This window comes from Nicotiana sylvestris, chromosome 1 (genome assembly GCF_000393655.2).
Source record: "Nicotiana sylvestris chromosome 1, ASM39365v2, whole genome shotgun sequence".
NCBI classification, from domain to species: domain Eukaryota; kingdom Viridiplantae; phylum Streptophyta; class Magnoliopsida; order Solanales; family Solanaceae; genus Nicotiana; species Nicotiana sylvestris.
In genome coordinates, this window is record NC_091057.1 from 131,431,177 (window position 1) to 131,452,307 (window position 21,131).

The 21,131-nt window shown below is 38.7% G+C and overlaps 1 long non-coding RNA gene across 1 annotated transcript; it reads right to left on the bottom strand.

Moving 5' to 3' along the window:
- Positions 1–4,714: 4,714 nt before the first annotated feature.
- LOC138880362 (uncharacterized) lies at positions 4,715–6,137 on the bottom strand. The gene is made up of 2 exons (XR_011402994.1): positions 5,717–6,137; positions 4,715–4,959 (listed from the first exon to the last, which is right to left on the bottom strand). It is a non-coding gene; the product is annotated as an uncharacterized lncRNA (long non-coding RNA).
- Positions 6,138–21,131: the final 14,994 nt, after the last annotated feature.

Consider the following 21,131-nt stretch of genomic DNA (forward strand, 5'->3'; position numbering starts at 1 on the left):
CAAACCGCTCGGGCGTCATGCCCTGGCAAATCCTGCATGCTCTTGAGGTATATGAGGCTACCTCGAGGATCTTTCCCTTAATGTATTCCTGAGCCACGTACAGCTCTTGATTCTGCCGACCACGGGTCTCAGCTAGATCCAGCGCATTACCCTCGCGGTCCAAGGCCATATCTTTCTGGTGCCGAACTTCTAGCGACTCCGCTTCTAATTGATTGATCACCTTTTGGTAGTGGTGTCTTTCTATTTCAAACTCCGTGATCTGGCTCTCTTTGCTTGACTCAACTCCCCCTATCTGATCCTTCAGACCTTGGATTAATGAAGCGAAACCGCTACGTTCATGATCACGGACTACCTTGAACTGGGCTTCTTTCTCTTCTTGCTGCTGAGCGGTTGTGACTATGTTCTTCTTTCAAATTTGGGCTTTGAGTGATTGTTTCTCTCGTGCCCACTGAGCCTTTTCCCACTCAAAATCAGCTTGTTGTACGTCAATGGCTATCTCCAGAATGCCCTTATCTTCTTTTAAAGTGTCAATACGAGATTGGAACTCTTGCGCCACTTCCCTTCTGGTTTCTCTAACTCTGACCTCGATCTCTCTCTCCCAATCAACTGCGTGCCATATGGATCTCTCTGTCCATTGCTTGGGGATAGCCTGGTTGTGAAACCACTCAAAGTATGCGAGGCTTACCTCCCCACGTTCACGATCAGCTACCATCTCGTCTAAATCGGAAAATCGACTACCAAACCAAATCTTCTGTGCATATGACTCCCTTGGAGATTCCTCTCCCTTGAATTCCCATATGAACGGGCGCATGTCCTCAATCGGGGGCCTCTTTTTCTCTCTCCCTAACTGGCGCATGACGCGTAAAGGCGCATAGGGTTGGAAACCCCTAAAACCCATGAGTATGAAGAATGGGCGATACGTCGACATATGCATCACCCTAGCAGAAGGGAACCAATAATAGTTCCAAGTGATTTTATCAGCACTCAATGAACCAAGTAATGTCCGCCAAGCCCTCACCCCCACTGGAAGATTACAACTCGCAGCTCTGTCTGGATGACATCCAATGTAATTCAGCCAATCATCATTGAAATTTACTACTATTGGATGATGATAAAGGTGCTCTATGAACCACATCTGCAGCAGAATATTGCATCCCTCAAAGTAATTTTCACCTTCTTGACAACGGGTCAAAGCCCGAAAAATATCTCCCAAAATCATGGGAAGAATGGTAAGATCCTCGCTACTTTGCAAATACGAGACTACCGCAACCAATCGAATTCTGATGCGCCCACCATGCTCCGGAAAGACCATGATCCCTAGAAATGATATCATGAACGCGAAGATTCTCAACTCCCTCCAAGCGTCGTAACTCAACTGGTTGACGAATTCTGTGCCCGAGAAGTTCTCAAACCCTTTCTCTTCCCCAAATCTGTCATAAAAATATTCCGACGGAACCCAACCTTCATTTAAGCAAACCATTGGAATTCGAAGAAGGCATAACTTCTTTAAAAAGTTGTTCACACCAACTTTTCTCGGAGCAGCAGGCCTTTTCCCACGAAGGTCTCTCCCCAATCCGGTGAACCCACCTAATTCTTCCAATGTGGGTGTCATTTCACAATCTTTGAACCTGAAGACATTGTTTGCGGGGTCCCAAAAACCTACTAGAGCATCGATTAAATCTCTGTTAGGCTTAATTCCCATGAGGTTGGTGAGGAACTTGAGGTGCTTAAATACTCGATTCTGTTCCCATGTAGCAAAATTAGCCCACCAATTACAGAGACTACTGGGGGGCTTATCTCTGATCAAGAACATAAGAGGTGTCTCATCCCTTACCCTTTTCTGACTGCTTCTTTGTGGAGAACTCATGGTGATCCTAAGAATAAGATAAAAAAAAGGTTAGGACTTACCTAAACTATATGCAAATTATGATCATTCATTATTATATTTTATTTTTTGATCAATTTAGGACTCGATCTATTTATTTTTTTAATTACAATATATATTCTGAAATTACCGGACACAAAAGTTGAGATGATAAAAGCAAAAAAAATGGCTATTATTACAAAAATGGCCCTTTAATACTTCCATAGAAGGCATAAAGGATGTCTCGGCAAAAATAGCCAAACACAAGAACAAAACAATAAAAATAGACAAAATAATAAATAAAAAAACTATTTTTACGAAAATGACCCTTTGCAATATGAGTATAACCAGATAAAAATAGCTACTTTTTGCAAAAATAATCTTTCCGGAAATGTTTAAAGTTGCTTCGACAAAAATAGCCAGACATAAAGACAAAATAGTAAAAGGTGAATAAATATGGATAAAGTAACTATTTTTACAAAAATGGCCCTTTAGCACTTTCCAAGAAGATTTTAAGGCTGTCTTGGCAAAACAGCTGGAACATGAGGGCCAGACAGTAAAAGGTGACCAAAATAGGCCTTTTTTTTTTGAAAATTTTATGCTCCCTTTTTTTGAAACATGTGGGCTGAACCCGATAGAGGTTGCCTACGTATCTCACATCCGGTGAGAATCAAACCCGCGTAGTTCAGTAAAACAGGGTACTCTCCCTTTTTTTAATGAAAATTAATCTTTACAACTCACACCAGACTACTACAATATATATATATATATATATATATATATATATATATATATATATATATATATATATATATATATATTATAAAAAAGGTTTATTTGCACTAAACTAGGAGAATTATTCTTTTTATTTTTATTTTTAATAATTACACTAATTTTTTTTGAAACCGGTCGACAATGCAAGTAAGCCTTCCAAATGATGTATCAAGTAACACATGCGTGAACATGATGGTCTCAAAGAGGATACCTGTCTTATACGGACCCGGCCCCTGTGTCGAGTTTCGCTAAGTCAAATGCACGTGATGCAAATAAAGCGAACCTACTAGGGATATCCGGCATGAGACTTGTTCTTCTAGGTTTAGATCCTATTGGAGAAGGTATCTAGACTGGCTTACTCGAGCGGACAACTCGAGCCGAGGTGGATCAGTGTACCAGTAGCATTGCTTTCCGGCTTAACTGGTGGTGCTCCCCGCCTAAAACAGGTGTGACTAAAATCCTTCACCGGGTGACGAACACCTCGGCTATCTCAAAGAAAGCGGGCTATGTCAAGCAAATGCCCAATTTTAAATTTCAAAAAGACTCAGAGGGGGTGCGTGAGAAAACGGTTTATATGTACAGTTCAACAATATCAAAATGATAAAAAGCGAACAGGTAGCACATTAGGCACAAATAAATCACAATATTTAAAAAATTAATAAAGCCAAATAAAAAGTCAACATGTACAAGCTCGAATTCTTATGTAATTCCCAAGCAGAGTCGCCAGAGCTATCACACCTCCTTTTCTACCCCTCAAAATAATAATAATATGTGTATGGGCCAAAGAGTTTTTCCAATTAAAGTGACAAAAATTGAATAGGGATTATTTTATTGTTCAGAGTCGCCACTTATAATTGATTTTTTCGGTGTTCCAAGTCACCATTTATTTGGATCACTAGTAAAGGAAGGTTTGACTTTATTTTAATCAGTCCGCGAAAATAAAGTTCGGGTAAGGAATTCTGTTGACCGGAGAGAAGGTATAAGACATTCCCCGAGTCCCGTGGTTCTAGAACGGTCGCTTTATTGACTTAAACTTGGCTTGAATTAATTTTGGACAAACTGTGATTTATATTATTTTCATATTTTACCTATCCTCTTTTATCTCTTGATTATTAGAAAAAATTAAAGAATATTTTTGAATAATAAGATGTCATAACCACACTACGCAAGCGAATGCGTGATCGACGAAATTTATTATTTAGTCATAACGGCGTTACGCAAGCAAATCCACAGTCATGACAGGCGATTGTTAGCACGTTATTTACTTTTGAAAAATTGCTGCAATTGTGTTGGAGGAAACATTAACCCTCTTTTTTCAGAAAATTTATTAAATGTCACTACCACTCTACGCAAGCGAATCCGTGATTATGACAAAAGATTTGTAAATTAATTAAAACTATTGAATATGACATGAAATTGATGAATTAACTTATTAAAAGTTAAGCGTCACGCTACACAAGTGAGTCCGTGAAGTTAAAGCGCACCTACTATTTGCCTAACGTTTAAATTAATTAAAGGAAAACCAGTTAATTAAAATAGTAAAAAAACTGATATTATTATTATTTTTTTGAGCTTTATAGTTGGGAAAAATTATGCATAAATGTTGGACCAACTTTATCTATTTTAAAAGAAATGAGTCAACTTCTTGTTAAAAAAAATGGGCCAGCTTGTATGGAGCTTTTGGGCTGCTGGAATTTATTATTAAAATGGGCCAAGAAATGAATTTCAATTGGCCCAATGCTATATAGAAGAAAAGGGGTAATTTTGTTGTTTAAAGGTAAATGGGCCAACTTTTATCTTTGATTCAATAAGGCCCAAAGTTGATACAATCTTAGCTCTTTACTTAGTTTGAGTTCATGACCATTAACTACATAGTCACAATTGTATAAACGCCCACTTTACAAAAATAGCCATTTTTGCAAATCCGGCAAAATGGCCAGATTCACAAAGATATTATCACAGCATTCCTAGAAGCATATGTTGGCAGTGAAATTTCAGCAACTAAAACTAACTCATGCTATGTGTTATACACCTAAAGTCATTCATGACATACTTAACATTGTTACTCGGATATAATAGCTTGAAAACATGCTTAAAAAAATCCATAAACGACTTACATATCACATTCAAAAACTTACAACTCAATATTCAAGTATTATGACGGACTATATTCACATTATCACATGCTTGATACATAACAATAACATACAAGCTCTTTTGTTGTCAAACTATTCATCACATCAAACACATTTAATTGGTGCAGCATGTTCAAATTGTTCCCATTGCTGAAAATACGTACATTACGAGTCTTAAAGGATTACCTGGTAGCAAAAGAATAAACAATAGTTCCGCAACTAAAGCAGCATGAAAACAGCGGTAAAACTAGCAGCAAATCTGTGTTAAAACAACCCGAAAACTTAGAGAGGGAACCCAAAAACGAACTCTAAAGAGGACTTATACTTTTTTAAAAGTTTGCACTCTAAGATTCACTCCCAAAGCTCACCATTTCAGCTTACTTTTCATGTGCTCAACTGCTGAATTTATTTTTTGTTTTTGTGACAAAGCAATTATAAAAAATGCCCCTGGAAGTGTGATGGAGTCCCCTCTATATATCAAAACAACCAGCTATTTCAAAAAATTAAAAATCAATCTTTTTGACAGATTTTTCTACAAAATCTGCTCTTAAATTCAAAAAGCAAGACTTTCTAGTTCAAATCTTGTCAAGTATTTCAAACAAAATCTGCTCTCCACTATTTAAAGATAAATTTTATTCAAATAATGTCCAAAGGTCTACATTTTCTTACCAAACAATTTGACTTTTGAGTGTTATACTCAAAGAGTCTTGAAGAAGTAAACAAACAACCAAACAAGTACCATATACTCTTAAGTTTTTCATTACCTCACTTTTATCAATACACAACTATTTTACTACTTCAACAAGTGCAAAAACAGAAAATTTAACATTTCAAACTTCAAAAACTAATGCTAAAATAATTAATAATAGACAATAATAAAATCTAAAAATTAAAAATGAAAATAAAAATAAAAAATCAGCCATGAAAAAGAATAGTATTTTACCATTTTACACATCAAAAGGCCGAAAAATGGTGGTATGCCAAAGAGGGTGTTCCGGGAGGTCGCCGGAATTAGGCCGGATTTTGGTCGCCAGATTTTGGGGTAGAATTGACATCAATAGCTAGGTCTTGAGGAGATCTATCCATTAATGTAGGTATTTTGGGGTGATAGTGGTTGGAGCTTCAAGAATTTGGGCAAAAAAGTGACGGGAAAGTTTTCTAGATCTAAGATTCAAAGAGTTTGAGGGATTTTTTTTAGGATTTGGTTTGGAGATATGGAAAGAGAAAGTTGTGGAGATTACGTGGTGTGAATTTGGAGGTGTTTGGAGGTGGTCCGCCGGGGGCGGCGGTGGGCGGAACTGGGCGACGTAGAGAGAGTGAAGAGAGAGAGAGAAGAGAGAAGAAGGAGAGGGAAAGAAGAGAGAGGAAATAAGGGGGAAATGGGGAAATTTTTTGGGGATTTTAGGCTTTAAATACCTAGGATGAAGATCAAACTAGGACCGTTGGATTAAATCAAAATGGGTGGATGAGATTGAATCTTGTCACTTAACCAAAACGACGTAGTTTCAAGACAAAACTACGTCGTTTTAAGCTCTTCTTGGCAGCCCCCTTTTGGACCGGGTTTGGGCTCTTTGGGCTCAAATTTTGGGCCAATTTTGGCACAATTTTAATTAAATTACACTAGCCCAAACCCCACCCCATTTATCAAACCATTACTCAACTCTTAAAATATATACATACACAAATAAGAACAAACACACACACACACACATATATATATATATTATATATAAGGCGAAAATTAGGCATTTACAGTATGCGTGACGTGTTTTATGATAATTTCTTAATTAAAAGAGGCAAATGCACATATGTTCTAAAATGAGTAATTAGACAATTCGTTTAAGCCAAGTATGATCAAAGCGACCGTGCTAGAACTACGGAATCCTGGAATGCCTAACATCTTCTCCCGGGTTAACAGAATTCCTTACCCAGATTTCTGTATTCGCAGACCATATATAAGAGTCAACTTTCTTCGATTCGGAATTTTAAACCGGTAACTTGAGACACCATAAATTATCTCAAGTAGCGATTTTAATTTTTAAATAAATAATTCTGTTTCGATTGTCAATTAAATTTAAAAAAACTCTTTTATACCTTTTCTAGGGTGGTAAAAACGAGATGTGACAGTTGTCACTTAGCAAAAGCAAGAAGGGACAATAGAGCAATAGCATGACACATTTAATCATAAATTACTGGTATGGAGACAAAAGAAGGTGACGTTATCTATCCAAGGGTAAATTATAATTTTAACAAAGATGATTGGCATATTGGTTAACCGTTAAGAAAATCCAGTAAATCAAGCCTCAAACTGATAACCCAACAATGAAATAAAATTTTTTGAATCGTTAACCCAATAAATCGATATTAATAATCTAATAATGTCTTTTAGGTTCGGAATCAGTATTACCCGAAATATGCATCCCTAAGCGTCATTTATTATTTTTGTTTGATTCCCGATCAAAGATGAATTTCCTCTAATATTATATATTAATTTCATTTCTATCTAGATCAGCCCTACATACAATATTTACAGCAAATTAACTAGGGGCGCAGGGAACTTACTATTAGACTGCACAGGACAGGGATAAGTTAATGCTCGACAATCAAACAATTCAAAAAGGTTTTAAAAAAGAGGTTGACCAGCACTTTAATAGTGGACTATCTATCGTGAAGTGATGTCGTACAACTTACTACTATTATAAGTTTGCATAGCCAAAAAAAAAAAAACATAAATTCTGAAAATTAAACTCTGAGTGACGTATTGTAGCAAACAGTTCTAAAGCATCATTAAAAAGCATAACAAAAATGATTTTTCAAATAAATCGCATCTATTATTTCCTTTGATTAAAGGGAAATCATAAAGTCTAAAAATGTGACTTTTTAAAAAGGATATACCCTACTCCCTACCATATATAGTTCAAAGCAAGAACTAACGTTAAAGGACTAAAGTTATAAAAAAGGAATTCATTAAAGACAAGAACATGAGTGAAGCAATTAAATGGAGTATTCGATAGGAAGTGTCCGTTCCAGAAAAAGAAATAAAAAGAAAGGAAAACGATTGTTGTGTTAGTGATGTGAAAAGAGGGTGGAGCTAGGAAAGGAATATTGAACGAAAATATGTAAAGAATTGTTTCGCCAAACAAACCGTAAGTGGACGAAGTGTTCTAATAATTTGCAATGTCGTTTGCGTAACTGGACGAAGTGTTGTCATAATTTGTAATGTCGTTTTTAAGATTGTACACTAATCATGTTATCTTTTCAAAATGATAATGGGACTTAGCTTTACCATTACGATTAGATAATAACATGTAGCGTAAACTCTATTGTAGGGTAATATAATTCAGCCATGAAAGTTGTCACCCTTGAGATAAATTTGACCTTTGATTTTCAGGACCCTCCTGGATAATGAGAAGTAGTTTAAAGATCCTCTTAGATAGCAAGATTTAGCAGAAGTCACACCTGTAGAAGATATAATATAGATTTAAAATTGTCGTTTAGTCAAGAGTTGTCAGGACCCCCCTGAATAATGGGACCTAACTTTCAAATTCTTAGTAATATTTGATGATACGATTTAGTTTTACCCTCACATCTGTGCCCAGATATCCAAACTGGGGCAGAAAATTTTCTTTATTTTGTCTATGTTGTTGAAGTCAGGAGCCCGCCTGGAGAGCAGGGAATACATTTCAAGTTAGAAGTCAGGAGCCCACCCGGAGAACAAGGGAGTACAATTCAAATTTTAGCTTTCAAGTTCTTATTGATAGTTGGTAATGTGATTCGTTTTACACTTACATATGTTCCCAGATACCCAAACTGGGGCAGAAAATTTCCTCTGTTTTTGTCATTTCGTTGAAGTCAGGAGCCCGTCTGGAGAGTAGGGAATACATTTCAAGTTAGAAGTCAGGAGCCCGCCTGGAAAGCAGGGAATACATTTCAAGTTAGAAGTCAGGAGCCCGTCTGGAGAGCAGGGAATACATTCAAGTTCAGCAATCAAGTGTCCACTTGGAGAAAGGAAAAACATCTCAAAGTGTAGTTGGCAGTCAGGCATCTACCTGGAGAAGCGGAAAACATCTCAGATTACAATTCAAAGTGGCAACAAGGGGATTCCACCGGGAGAGTACAAGTCAACAAGAACCACAAGAGCAAGTCTAAAGTTATAGATATGATTTTGTAATGCATAGATCATAGCATAGTCTAGCTTCTTTTTATTTTATCATGGTGTACTATGGGGATGCAGTAAGCAGTAGCAGCAGCAACAGTGAAATCACAGCTTCATGGTAGTCCCAGTTACCAAACATTCCTAAACTACACTGACCTGATTTCTTTTTAGCCAAGGATATGTAGGCAACCTCGGAAGCAGGGTGCGGTCAAATCTTTCAAAAATGCTTCCCACAGAGTATTCAAACGGGCAAAAAACGCTCGCATCCGCTCACTTTGTCTTTGCACGAAAATTTTTCGTGTTTCCGGGCAAAGAGGGGCAGCTGTGAGCACGTGATTTTTGCCCTATATGAATTACTCCCATAAATTCAAAACAAAATAACTTCTTTCATTATTTGCAATTCTTGTGGATTTCGTGGCATTTCCTGATAATTGTCTGCATTTATATGTGCATGTTTATTTTATTTAATTCATGAAAATACAAAAATACTCTGCATTTGAATTTAAGATCTAATTTTGCATTAATTAAGTAATTTAGTTATTTTATAAAAATGGAAAAATCACAAAAATAGTTTATCTTGCATTATTTAGTTTTAGTTTTGAATTTTGGTGGTTTTTCTTTAACTTGGTATTTAATTAGTTGTGGTAATTATTATTTAGAGTTAGTCAATTTAATTGGATAGGATAATTTGATTAGGAATTAATTTAGATTTATTTTAAAAGAAGTTAAAAAAATGAAAAGAAAAGGAAAAGAAGAAAGAGGATTGGAATTTTGGGCTAAGTAATTAATCTTTTCAGGCCCAATGTAAAACCCATCCAAACCCGCCCTAATCCGGCCCAAACCCGCCCCATTACCCGGTTCCCACTCCCCCTTAAACCAAAACGATACCGTTTAGTCAGGATAGATCTGAGCCGTCGAGGTTAACCGATCTAACGACTCAAAAGTGGGGGACACCTGGTATATAATTGTCCAAACAGCCCCTACCCCTCACTCGTCTTCCTCACCCCTCAGAAACTTCAAACCCTAATAGCCCGCCGCACTAAAATCCCACCACCATCCGGTGGCGGCGCCGGCTCTAATCCTTACCAAAGTTACACTCCGGGACCTCCACGACCCCATCTTCCCAAATCCCGGGTCAGTTTCCTTCGAATGTTGCCCGATTTTCTCGAATTTTAAATCACAGAATGAACCCTAACACCGCCTTTCAAACTCAACATTTTTTCCGGAGGCGCTACCGTCAATCACTACCAAATCAACACCCTTGGACCCTCCCACTCCCCTCCGTCTAAATATCAACATGGTTTTCCTCGAATCAGTCCCAATCTCCTCGAATCTGGAATCAAAATCCGGGACCCTAACTCCCTCTTCACCTCTGTCTCGTCCATTGAGGTCTGGTGTGTTTGTTCCCCAAGCTTGAATACTTTTTGGACTAGAAACAAGTGTTAAGTGGGTTGTTCTCATAAGAACGACCCAAATAACACATATTTCGGGTCCAAGTTGAGACGGCCGGTTATATTGCTTGGTATGATAAAAGATCCCAAGTTCAACATGAGCCCGAAAGTCCCGCAAAGAGACCCCATATCCAATAATTCACCGACGGAGCACAGGTGCAATGGGACTAGTTGGCCAAAGAAAACGAGTACAGGGCTACTATAAGCAAATTGGAAAAACAAGTCAGGGACTTTCAGTTTGAAAATAGCTTGCAAGCCGCGGCGAACGAAGGAGAAAAGAAAAAGCTAGCCATAGAAAATGAGGCCCTTCGAGCCCAGATTCAGAAAATAAAAATAGCGGCAGAAAACCCAGCCCGAAGTGCCAAAGATGAGAAACTCATAGCTAACTTGAGGCAGAAAGTGAGTGACTATAGTTTTGATTTGAACAAAGCAGAAAGTGAACTAGCCAAGGCACGAAAACAGTTGGCTAAAAATACAGATGAACGAGCGCGCCTGGTTAAGTAGTTGAAAGAAAAGTAAGATGATGAGGTCGCGGGATTGAAGAAAAGGGTCACCGCCACGGAAAACAAAATGATCAAACAGGCGAAAGACTTCAAGGTTGAAAGAGAACATTGTTATACATCATTGGCACAAATAGAAATAGACTTGCAACAACTTCAGGAGAAGGGTTAGCCCAATTGGCAAGCCAGGGTTTGGGTCATGGGTCAACTCGACCTAGATTGGATTTAAGGGTAATTTCAGCGTCTGTGGAGGGTATTTTGGGCAGTCTAGTCTTGAGAATCTCTTTGTAACTGCCTGGGGAAGCTTCTAGGAAGTTGGGGTGGGGCGCTATCTTGAATTCTGAAAATTTAACTAAGGGCACCTAAGCTAAAACAAAAATTAGAAAAGGGGCAAAGTGCAAGCTGAGGCTGCCCTACTTTCTTGCCTATAAAGGCATCATTTCTTGCCTTTCAAGGCAGACCCAAGAGACCTAGGAGAAAAGATCCAGAAAATTAAAAACACGGCTAAGAATTTCAGAAAACTACTGTTCTATTGAACTCCTTCTCTGATTTTTTAATTTGCTGAAGCCATTTCTGATTCATCTTGTGTTGAGATGGATTGAATTTAGCTGTTTTAAGTTTGGACTGAAACTAGCTGAGTTACTACTCGATTGAAACTGTTTTTGTGGACTGACTGAGCATCGTTTTGGTTTAAAATTGGTTCACTGGTTGCTTCCTGCTGTTGATCTTTGCTATTGCCGTTAATCCTCAATCCCAGTTTCCTTCCATCTTCAGGTACATGTCCCTGATTTAAGCATGTAAAGAATAGCTTATGAAGTGTTTTATTGAAGGGAGATGAAGATTATGTTATCCTGTATTCAAATGTTCTTCTTCTTTAGTTTCTTTCTCAGCTTGTAGTGTCAATTTCTTATCTCATGTTTAACGTGAAGTTATGCTTGAGGACTTTGAGTCTTATGTTGGAATTGTAACAGGGCTACTGTTAGAGTTATTGATTTCCATTTGTTCAGTTCTCTAGGTTTTGTTATTGATAGAAGTGTCAATTGATTTTAGATCCATGATGTGCTTGTGAGTTCAATTTACAAGAGTATGTTGTTAATTGTAAAGTTGCTATAGTTAAATTGAGCATGCATGTGAAGTGAGAATGGGGAGATTGATCATGTTAAAGTGCAGCAGGTTTATGGACTCGAACTCGAGTTAGACTCCCTGATTTGGGCCTGGGCAGTATCGGGGCTCTTAAGTCTGGATTAGGTCTGGCTTTTATGCCTCACATCTTCAAATTCATTTATGCACAAACCCGGGACTTGGTTTATTGATTTCAGGGGTACATTAGTTTAGTGTTGTCCATATTCACACATAAGTTCTTAAATGTTTTAAAAGGGTTGTAAGCAGGACTTGAGTTTAAAATCATATGTGAAACTTGTGAGTTTGGTTTTAATACTTGCAATTATTTTCTTTAGAAAGCTTAAGGCCGTGTAGTCTTATTAAATGGTGGGCAACTTATAAACATATTTTAATAACATAATTTAAATGTTTAAAGCATGTCTTAACCTTTGAATATAATTTGATATTTGTTTAAAAGTCAGAAGTTGTATGAACGAATCCCTGTTGCGTCAATCTGGCATCAATGTGGTTATCCCCAGGACCGTATATGCCTAGCTTTCCATTGGTTCTTGAAATTTCTTTGCAATTGGGCATTGGGCCTCAAGCCAGGCCCAAGCTTTGAGGAAATGAGGACGGATTAAGTTTCGCCTAATGCTGACGTTGTGATTAATAATCTGAATTTGAGCATCAGTTTAGGAATAGTTATAAGCCTTATTTCATTATTTTAGTTACTGGAGGTGAGCAAATATTAGATAACGGAAATAGCTTTTGGACCTCAAACATCTAGTTTGAACATCCTTTTAAATTAGGGTTGAGGTGCGCCGTGCCAAATAAACTTTAAATGCATGGCCCTCATTTAATTGTGTTTGCTCTTTAGAAATCGAGGTGTGCCATTTAGCGAATTTTTCATGGCCCTCGCAAAGTTAAAAACGCGTAGTTGCTTTAGGCGCGTTATTCTAATAATTTATCTTCCTAAACTCGGGTGTGCATTTCATGTGACCCAAATCATATCTTAAAATGTTGAATAAAATATGTTTAGGATCGCGGGAGCATTTCATGTAGCGCGATCCAAAGACGTGTTTTAAACGACATTTAATCTTCTTTAAGAATTGAATAAAAGCGGTTAAAAGTTAAAATCTGCACATAGGTTCATAATTGTTTAAAATCAGATAATTAAGCTGAATGTAACAGTTGAGCGACCGTGCTAGAACCACGGTGCTCGGGAATGCCTAACACCTTCTCCCGGGTTAACAGAATGCCTAACAACTATGGATAGAGGAACACCTGTGCCACCGTCCCGGATACTTGAATTGTGGTATGACTGGCCTTGAATGAATCGAAAAACATGAAAATAAGGTAGAGGGTTATGAGTTCCCGGATGGTACAGAAGCATGGCATGCTCATTTGAGATCTTTGACTACAAACAAGATCGAATGGTCGATCGGGTGGCTCTCGATCAGTGAAGTAATCTATATGTCGGCTGAGGCATGTTTTTTCTGTTGATGGGTCTTCGGAGTATTCAGCCTTATGCTCCGCACAGAGTCTTACGTCAGTTAGGCCGATACCAGACCATCCCACACGATGAAGATTTAAGTCGACAGGTCATTGAGTTAGAGCCAAAAGATGCCTTCCCTGAAGAAAAAGTGCATCGGTTTTGGCATCAGTGCAGATTCTTAAGGCCTAATACTCAAGTACGAGATCTATCCAGAGGCGAGATGGAGCCCAGTTATATTGCTTGGTATGGTAAAAGATCCCGAGTTCAACATGAGCCCGAAAGGCCCGCAAAGAGACCCCATATCAAATAATTCACCGACAGAGCACAAGTGCAATGGGACTGGTTGGCCAAAGTAAATGAGTACAGGGCTACCATAAGCAAATTGGAAAATCAAGTAAGGGACCTTCAGTTTGAAAATAGCTTGCAAGCCGCGGCGGACGAAGGTGGAAAGAAAAAGTTACCCGTAGAAAATGAGGCCCTTCGAGCCTAGATTCAGAAAATGAAAATAGCGGCAGAAAACCCAGCCTAAAGTGCCAAAGATGAGGAACTCATAGCTAACTTGAGGCAGAAAGTGAGTGACTATAGTTTTAATTTGAACAAAGCAAAAAGTGAACTAGCCAAGGCTCGAAAATAGTTGGCTAAAAATGCAGATGAACGAGCGCGCCTGATTAAGCAGTTGAAAGAAAAGTACGACGAAGAGGTCGCGAAATTAAAGAAAAGGGTCACCGCCACGGAAAACAAAATGATCAAACAAACGAAAGACTTCAAGTTTGAAAGAGAAAATTTTTATACATCATTGGCACAACTAGAAATAGATTTGCAACAACTTCAGGAAAAGGGTTAGCCCAATTGGCAAGCCAGGGTTTGGGTCCTGGGTCAACTCGACCTAGATTGGATTTAAGGGTAATTTCAGGGTCTGTGGAGGGTATTTTGGGCAGTCTAGGCTTGGGAATCTCTTTGTAACTACCTGGGGAAGCTTCAAGGAAGGTAGGGTGAGGGCTATCTTGAATTCTGAAAATTTAACTAAGGGCACCTAAGTTAAAATAAAAATTAGAAAACGGGAAAAGTGCAAGCTGAGGATGCCCTACTCTCTTGCCTATAAAGGCATCATTTCTTGCCTTTCAAGGCACCCCCAAAAGACCTAGGAGAAAAGATCCAGAAAATTAAAAACACGGCTAAGAATTTTAGAAAACTACTGTTCTATTGAACTCCTTCTCTGATTTTTTAATTTGCTGAAGCCATTTCTTATTCATCTAGTGTTGAGATGGATTGAATTTAGCTGTTTTAAGTTTGGACTGAAACCAGCTGAGTTACTACTCGATTGAAACTGTTTTTGTGGACTGGCTGAGCATCGTTTTGGTTTAAAATTGGTTCACTGGTTGCTTCCTGCTGTTGATCTTTGCTATTGCCGCTAATCCTTAATTCCTGCTTCCTTCCATCTTCAAGTACATGTCCCTGATTTAAGCATGTAAAGAATAGCTTATGAAGTGTTTTGTTGAAGGGAAATGAAGATTATGTTTTCCTGTTATCAGATGTTCTTCTTCTTTAGTTTCTTTCTCAGCTTGTAGTGTCAATTTCTTATCTCAGCATGTTTAACGTGAAGTTATGCTTGATAACTTTGAGTCTTATGTTGGAATTGTAACAGGGCTAAGAGTTATTGATTTCCATTTGTTCGGTTCTCTAGGTTTTGTTATTGATAGAAGTGTCAATTGATTTTAGATCCATGATGTGTTTGTGAGTTCAAATTACAAGAGTATGTTGTTAATTGTAAAGTTGCTATAGTTAAATTGAGCATGCATGTGAAGTGAGAATGGGGAGATTGATCATGTTAAAGTGCAACAGGTTTGATGCTGGTATGGACTCGAACTCGAGTCTGACATGATTTGGGCCTGGGCAGTATCTGGGCTCTTAAGTCTGGATTGGGTCTGGCTTTTATGCCTCACATCTTCAAATTCATTTATGCACAAACCCGAGACTTGGTTTACTGATTTCAGGGGTACATTAGTTTAGTGTTGTCCATATTCACACATAAGTTCTTAAATGGTTTAAAAGTGTTGTAAGCAGGACTTGAGTTTAAAATCATATGTGAAACTTGTGAGTTTGGTTTTAATACTTGCACTCGTTTTCTTTAGAAAGCTTATGGCCGTGTAGTCTTATTAAATGGTGGGCAACTTATACACATATTTTAGTAACATAATTAAAATGTTTAAAGCATGTCTTGACCTTTGAATGTAATTTGATATTTGTTTAAAAGTCAGAAGTTGTATGAACGAATCCCCGTTGCATCAATCTGGCATCAATGCGGTTCTCCCCAGGACCACATATGCCTAGCTTTCCGTTGGGTGTTGAAATTTCTTTGCAATTGGGCATTGGGCCTCAAGCCAGGCCCAAGCTTTGAGGAAATGAGGACGGATTAAGTTTCGCCTAATGCTGACGTTGTGATTAATAATCTGAATTTGAGCATCAGTTTAGGAATATAAGCCTTATTTCATTATTTTAGTTACTGGAGGTGAGCCAATATTAGATAACGGAAATAGCTTTTGGCCCTCAAACATCTAGTTTGAACATTCTTTTAAATTGGGGTTGAGGTGCGCCGTGCCAAATAAACTTTAAATGCATGGCCCTCATTTAATTAATGTGTTTTCTCTTTAGAAATCGAGGTGTGGCATTTAGCGAATTTTCCATGGCCCTCGCAAAGTTAAAAACGCGTAGTTGCTTTAGGCGCGTTATTCTAATAATTTACCTTCCTAAACTCGGGTATGCATTTCATGTGACCCAAATCATATCTTAAAACGTTGAATAAAATATGTTTAGGATCGCGGGTGCATTTCATGTGGTGCGATCCAAAGACGTGTTTTAAACGACATTTAATCTTCTTTAAAAATTGATTAAAAGCGGTTAAAAGTTAAAATATGCATATAGGTTCATAATTGTTTAAAATCAGATAATTAAGCCGAATGTAACAGTTGAGCGACCGTGCTAGAACCACGAAACTCAGGAATGCCTAACATCTTCTCCCGGGTTAACAGAATGCCTAACAACTATGGATGGAGGAACACCTATGCCACCGTCCCGGATACTTGAATTGTGGTATGACTAGCCTTGAATGCATCGAAAAACATGAAAAATGGGTAGAGGGTTATGAGTTCCTGGATGGTACAGAAGCATGGCATGCTCATTTGAGATCTCTGACTGAAAACAAGATCGAATGGTCGATCGGGTGGCTCTCGATCAGTGAAGTAATCTATATGTCGGCTGAGGCATGTTTTTTGCTGTTGATGGGTCTTCGGAGTATTCAGACTTATGCTCCGCACAGAGTCCTACGTCAGTTAGGCCGATACCAGACCATCCCACACGATGAAGATTTAAGTCGGCAGGTCATTGAGTTAGAGCCAAAAGCTGCCTTCCCTGAAGAAAAAGTGCGTCGGATTTGGCATCAGTGCAGATTCTTAGGGCCTAATACTCAAGTAAGAGATCTATCTAGAGGCGAGGTGGAGCCCAGTTATATTGCTTGGTATGGTAATAGATCCCGAGTTCAACATGAGCCCGAAAGGCCCGCAAAGATACCCCATATCCAATAATTCACCGACGGAGCACAGGTGCAGTGGGACTGAATGGCCAAAGAAAACGAGTACTGGACTACCATAAGCAAATTGGAAAAATAAGTCAGGGACTTCAGTTTGAAAATAGCTTGCAAGCCGCGGTGGACGAAGGAAAAAAAAGAAAGCTAGCCATAAAAAATGAGGCCCTTCTAGCCCAGATTCAGAAAATGAAAATAGCGGCAGAATACCCAGCCCGAAGTGCCAAAGATGAGAAACTCATAGCTAACTTGAGGCAGAAAGTGAGTGACTATAGTTTAGATTTGAACAAAGCAGAAAGTGATCTAGCCAAGGCTCGAAAATAGTTGACTAAAAATTCAGATGAACGAGCGCGCCTGGTTAAGCAGTTGAAAGAAAAGTACGATGAAGAGGTCGCGGAATTAAAGAAAAGGGTCACCTCCACGGAAAACAAAATAATCAAACAGGCGAAAGACTTCAAGGTTGAAAGAGAAAATTGTTATACATCATTGGCACAACTAGAAATAGATTTGCAACAGCTTCAGGAAAAGGGTTAGCCCAATTGGCAAGCCAGGGTTTGGGTCCTGGGTCAACTTGACCTGGATTGGATTTAAGGGTAATTTCAGGGTCTGTGGAGGGTAGTTTGGGCAGTCTAGGCTTGGGAATCTCTTTGTAACTGCCTGGGGAAGCTTCTAGAAGATGGGGTGGGGGGCTATCTTGAATTCTAAAAATTTAACTAAGGGCATCTAAGCTAAAACAAAAATTAGAAAAGGGGCAAAGTGCGAGCTGAGGCTGCCCTACTCTCTTGCCTATAAAGGCATCATTTCTTGCCTTTCAAGGCAGACCCAAGAGACCTAGGAGAAAAGATCCAGAAAATTAAAAACATGGCTAAGAATTTCACAAAACTACTGTTCTATTGAACTCCTTCTCTGATTTTTTTATTTTGCTGAAGCCATTTCTGATTCATCTGGTGTTGAGATGGAATGAATTTAGCTGTTTTAAGTTTGGACTGAAACCAACTGAGTTACTACTCGATTGAAACTGTTTTTGTGGACTGGCTGAGCATCGTTTTGGTTTAAAATTGGTTCACTGGTTGCTTCCTGTTGTTGATCTTTGCTATTGCCGCTAATCCTTAATTCCTGCTTCCTTCCATCTTCAAGTACATGTCCCTAATTTAAGCATGTAATGAATAGCTTATGAAGTGTTTTGTTGAAGGGAGATGAAGATTATGTTTTCTTGTTATCAGATGTTCTTCTTCTTTAGTTTCTTTCTCAGCTTGAAGTGTCAATTTCTTATCTCAGCATGTTTAACGTGAAGTTATGATTGAGGACTTTGAGTCTTATGTTGGAATTGTAACAGGGCTACTGTTAGAGTTATTGATTTCCATTTGTTCAGTTCTCTAGGTTTTGCTATTGATAGAAGTGTCAATTGATTTTAGATCCTTGATGTGTTTGTGAGCTTAAATTACAAGAGTATGTTGTTAATTGTAAAGTTGCTATAGTTAAATTGAGCATGCCTGTGAAGTGAGAATGGGGAGATTGATCATGTTAAAGTGCAGCAGGTTTGCTGCTGGTATGGACTCGAACTCGAGTCTGACTCCCTGATTTGGGCCTGGGCAGTATCTGGGATCTTAAGTCTGGATTGGGTCTGGCTTTTATGCCTCATATCTTCAAATTCATTTATGCACAAACTCGGGACTTGGTTTACTGATTTCAGGGGTACATTAGTTTAGTGTTGTCCATATTCACACATAAGTTCTTAAATGTTTTAAAAGGGTTGTAAGCAGGACTTGAGTTTAAAATCATATGTGAAACTTGTGAGTTTGGTTTTAATACTTGCACTCGTTTTCTTTAGAAAGCTTAAGGCCGTGTAGTCTTATTAAATGGTGGGCAACTTATACACATATTTTAGTAACATAATTGAAATGTTTAAATCATGTCTTAACCTTTGAATGTAATTTGATATTTGTTTAAAAGTCAGAAGTTGTATGAACGAATCCCTATTGCGTCAATCTGGTATCAATATGGTTCTCCCCAGGACCGCATATGCCTAGCTTTCCGTTGGGTGTTGAAATTTCTTTGCAATTGGGCATTGGGCCTCAAGCCAGGCCCAAGCTTTGAGGAAATGAGGACGGATTAAGTTTCGCCTAATGCTGACGTTGTGATTAATAATCTGAATTTGAGCATCAATTTAGTAATAGTTATAAGCCTTATTTCATTATTTTAGTTACTGGAGGTGAGCCAATATTAGATAACGGAAATAGCTTTTGGCCCTCAAACATCTAGTTTGAACATCCTTTTAAATTGGGGTTGAGGTGTGTCTTGCCAAATAAACTTTAAATGCATGGACCTCATTTAATTAATGTGTTTGCTCTTTAGAAATCGAGGTGTGCTATTTAGCGAATTTTCCATGGCCCTCGCAAAGTTAAAAACGCGTAGTTGCTTTAGGCGCGTTATTCTAATAATTTACCTTCCTAAACTCGGGTGTGCATTTCATGTGACCCAAATCATATCTTAAAATGTTGAATAAAATATGTTTAGGATTGCGGGTGCATTTCATGTGGCGCGATCCAAAGACGTGTTTTAAACGACGTTTAATCTTCTTTAAAAATTGAATAAAGCGGTTAAAAGTTAAAATATGCACATAGGTTCATAATTGTTTAAAATAAGATAATTAAGCCGAATGTAACAGTTGAGCGACCGTACTAGAACCACAGAACTCAGGAATGCCTAACACCTTCTCCCGGGTTAACAGAATGCCTAACAACTATGGATGGAGGAATACCTGTGCCACCGTCCCGGATACTTGAATTGTGGTATGACTGGCCTTGAATGCATCGAAAAACATTAAAAATGGGTAGAGGGTTATGAGTTCCTGGATGGTACAAAAGCATGGCATGCTCATTTGAGATCTCTGACTGCAAACAAGATCGAATGGTCGATCGGGTGTCTCTCGATCAGTGAAGTAATCTATATGTCGGCTGATGCATGTTTTTTGCTGTTGATGGGTCTTCAGAGTATTCAGCCTTATGCTCTGCACAATGTCATACGTCAGTTAGGCCGATACCAGACCATCCCACACGATGAAGATTTAAGTCGGCAGGTCATTGAGTTTGAGCCAGAAGCTGCCTTCCTAGAAGAAAAAAGTGCGTCGGATTTGGCATCAGTGTAGATTCTTAGGGCCTAATACTCAAGTACGAGATCTATCTAGAGGCGAGGTGGAGCCCAGTTATATTTCTTGGTATGGTAAAAGATCGTGAGTTCAACATGAGCCCGAAAGGCCCGCAAAGAGACCCCATATCCAATAATTCACCGACGGAGCACAGGTGCAATGAGACTAGTTGGCCAAAGAAAACGAGTACAGGGCTACCATAAGCAAATTGGAAAAACAAGTCAGGGACTTTCAGTTTGAAAATAGCTTGCAAGCCGTGGCGGACGAAGGAGAAAAGAAAAAGCTAGCCATAAAAAATGAGGCCCTTCGAGCCAAGATTCAGAAAATGAAAATAGCGGCAGAAAACCCAGCCCGAAGTGCCAAAGATGGGAAACTCATTGCTAACTTGAGGCATAAAGTGAGTGACTATAGTTTTGATTTGAACAAAGCAGAAAGTGAACTAGCCAAGACTCGAAAACAGTTGGCTAAAAATGCAGATGAACGAGCGCGCCTGGTTAAGCAGTTGAAAGAAAAGTACGGCGAAGAGGTCGCGATATTAAAGAAAAGGGTCACCGCCACGGAAAACAAAATGATCAAACAGGAGAAAGGCTTCAAGGTTGAAAGAGAACATTGTTATACATCATTGGCACGACTAGAAATAGATTTGCAACAACTTCAGGAAAAGGGTTAGCCCAATTGGCAAGCCAGGGTTTGGGTCCTGGGTCAACTCGACCTGGATTGGATTTAAGGGTAATTTCAAGGTCTGTGGAGGGTAGTTTGGGCAGTCTAGGCTTGGGAATCTCTTTGTAACTGCCTGGGGAAGCTTCTAGGAAGCTGGGGTGGGGGGCTATCTTGAATTCTAAAAATTTAACTAAGGGCACCAAAGCTAAAACAAAAATTAGAAAAGGGGCAAAGTGTGAGCTGAGGCTGCCCTACTCTCTTGCCTAT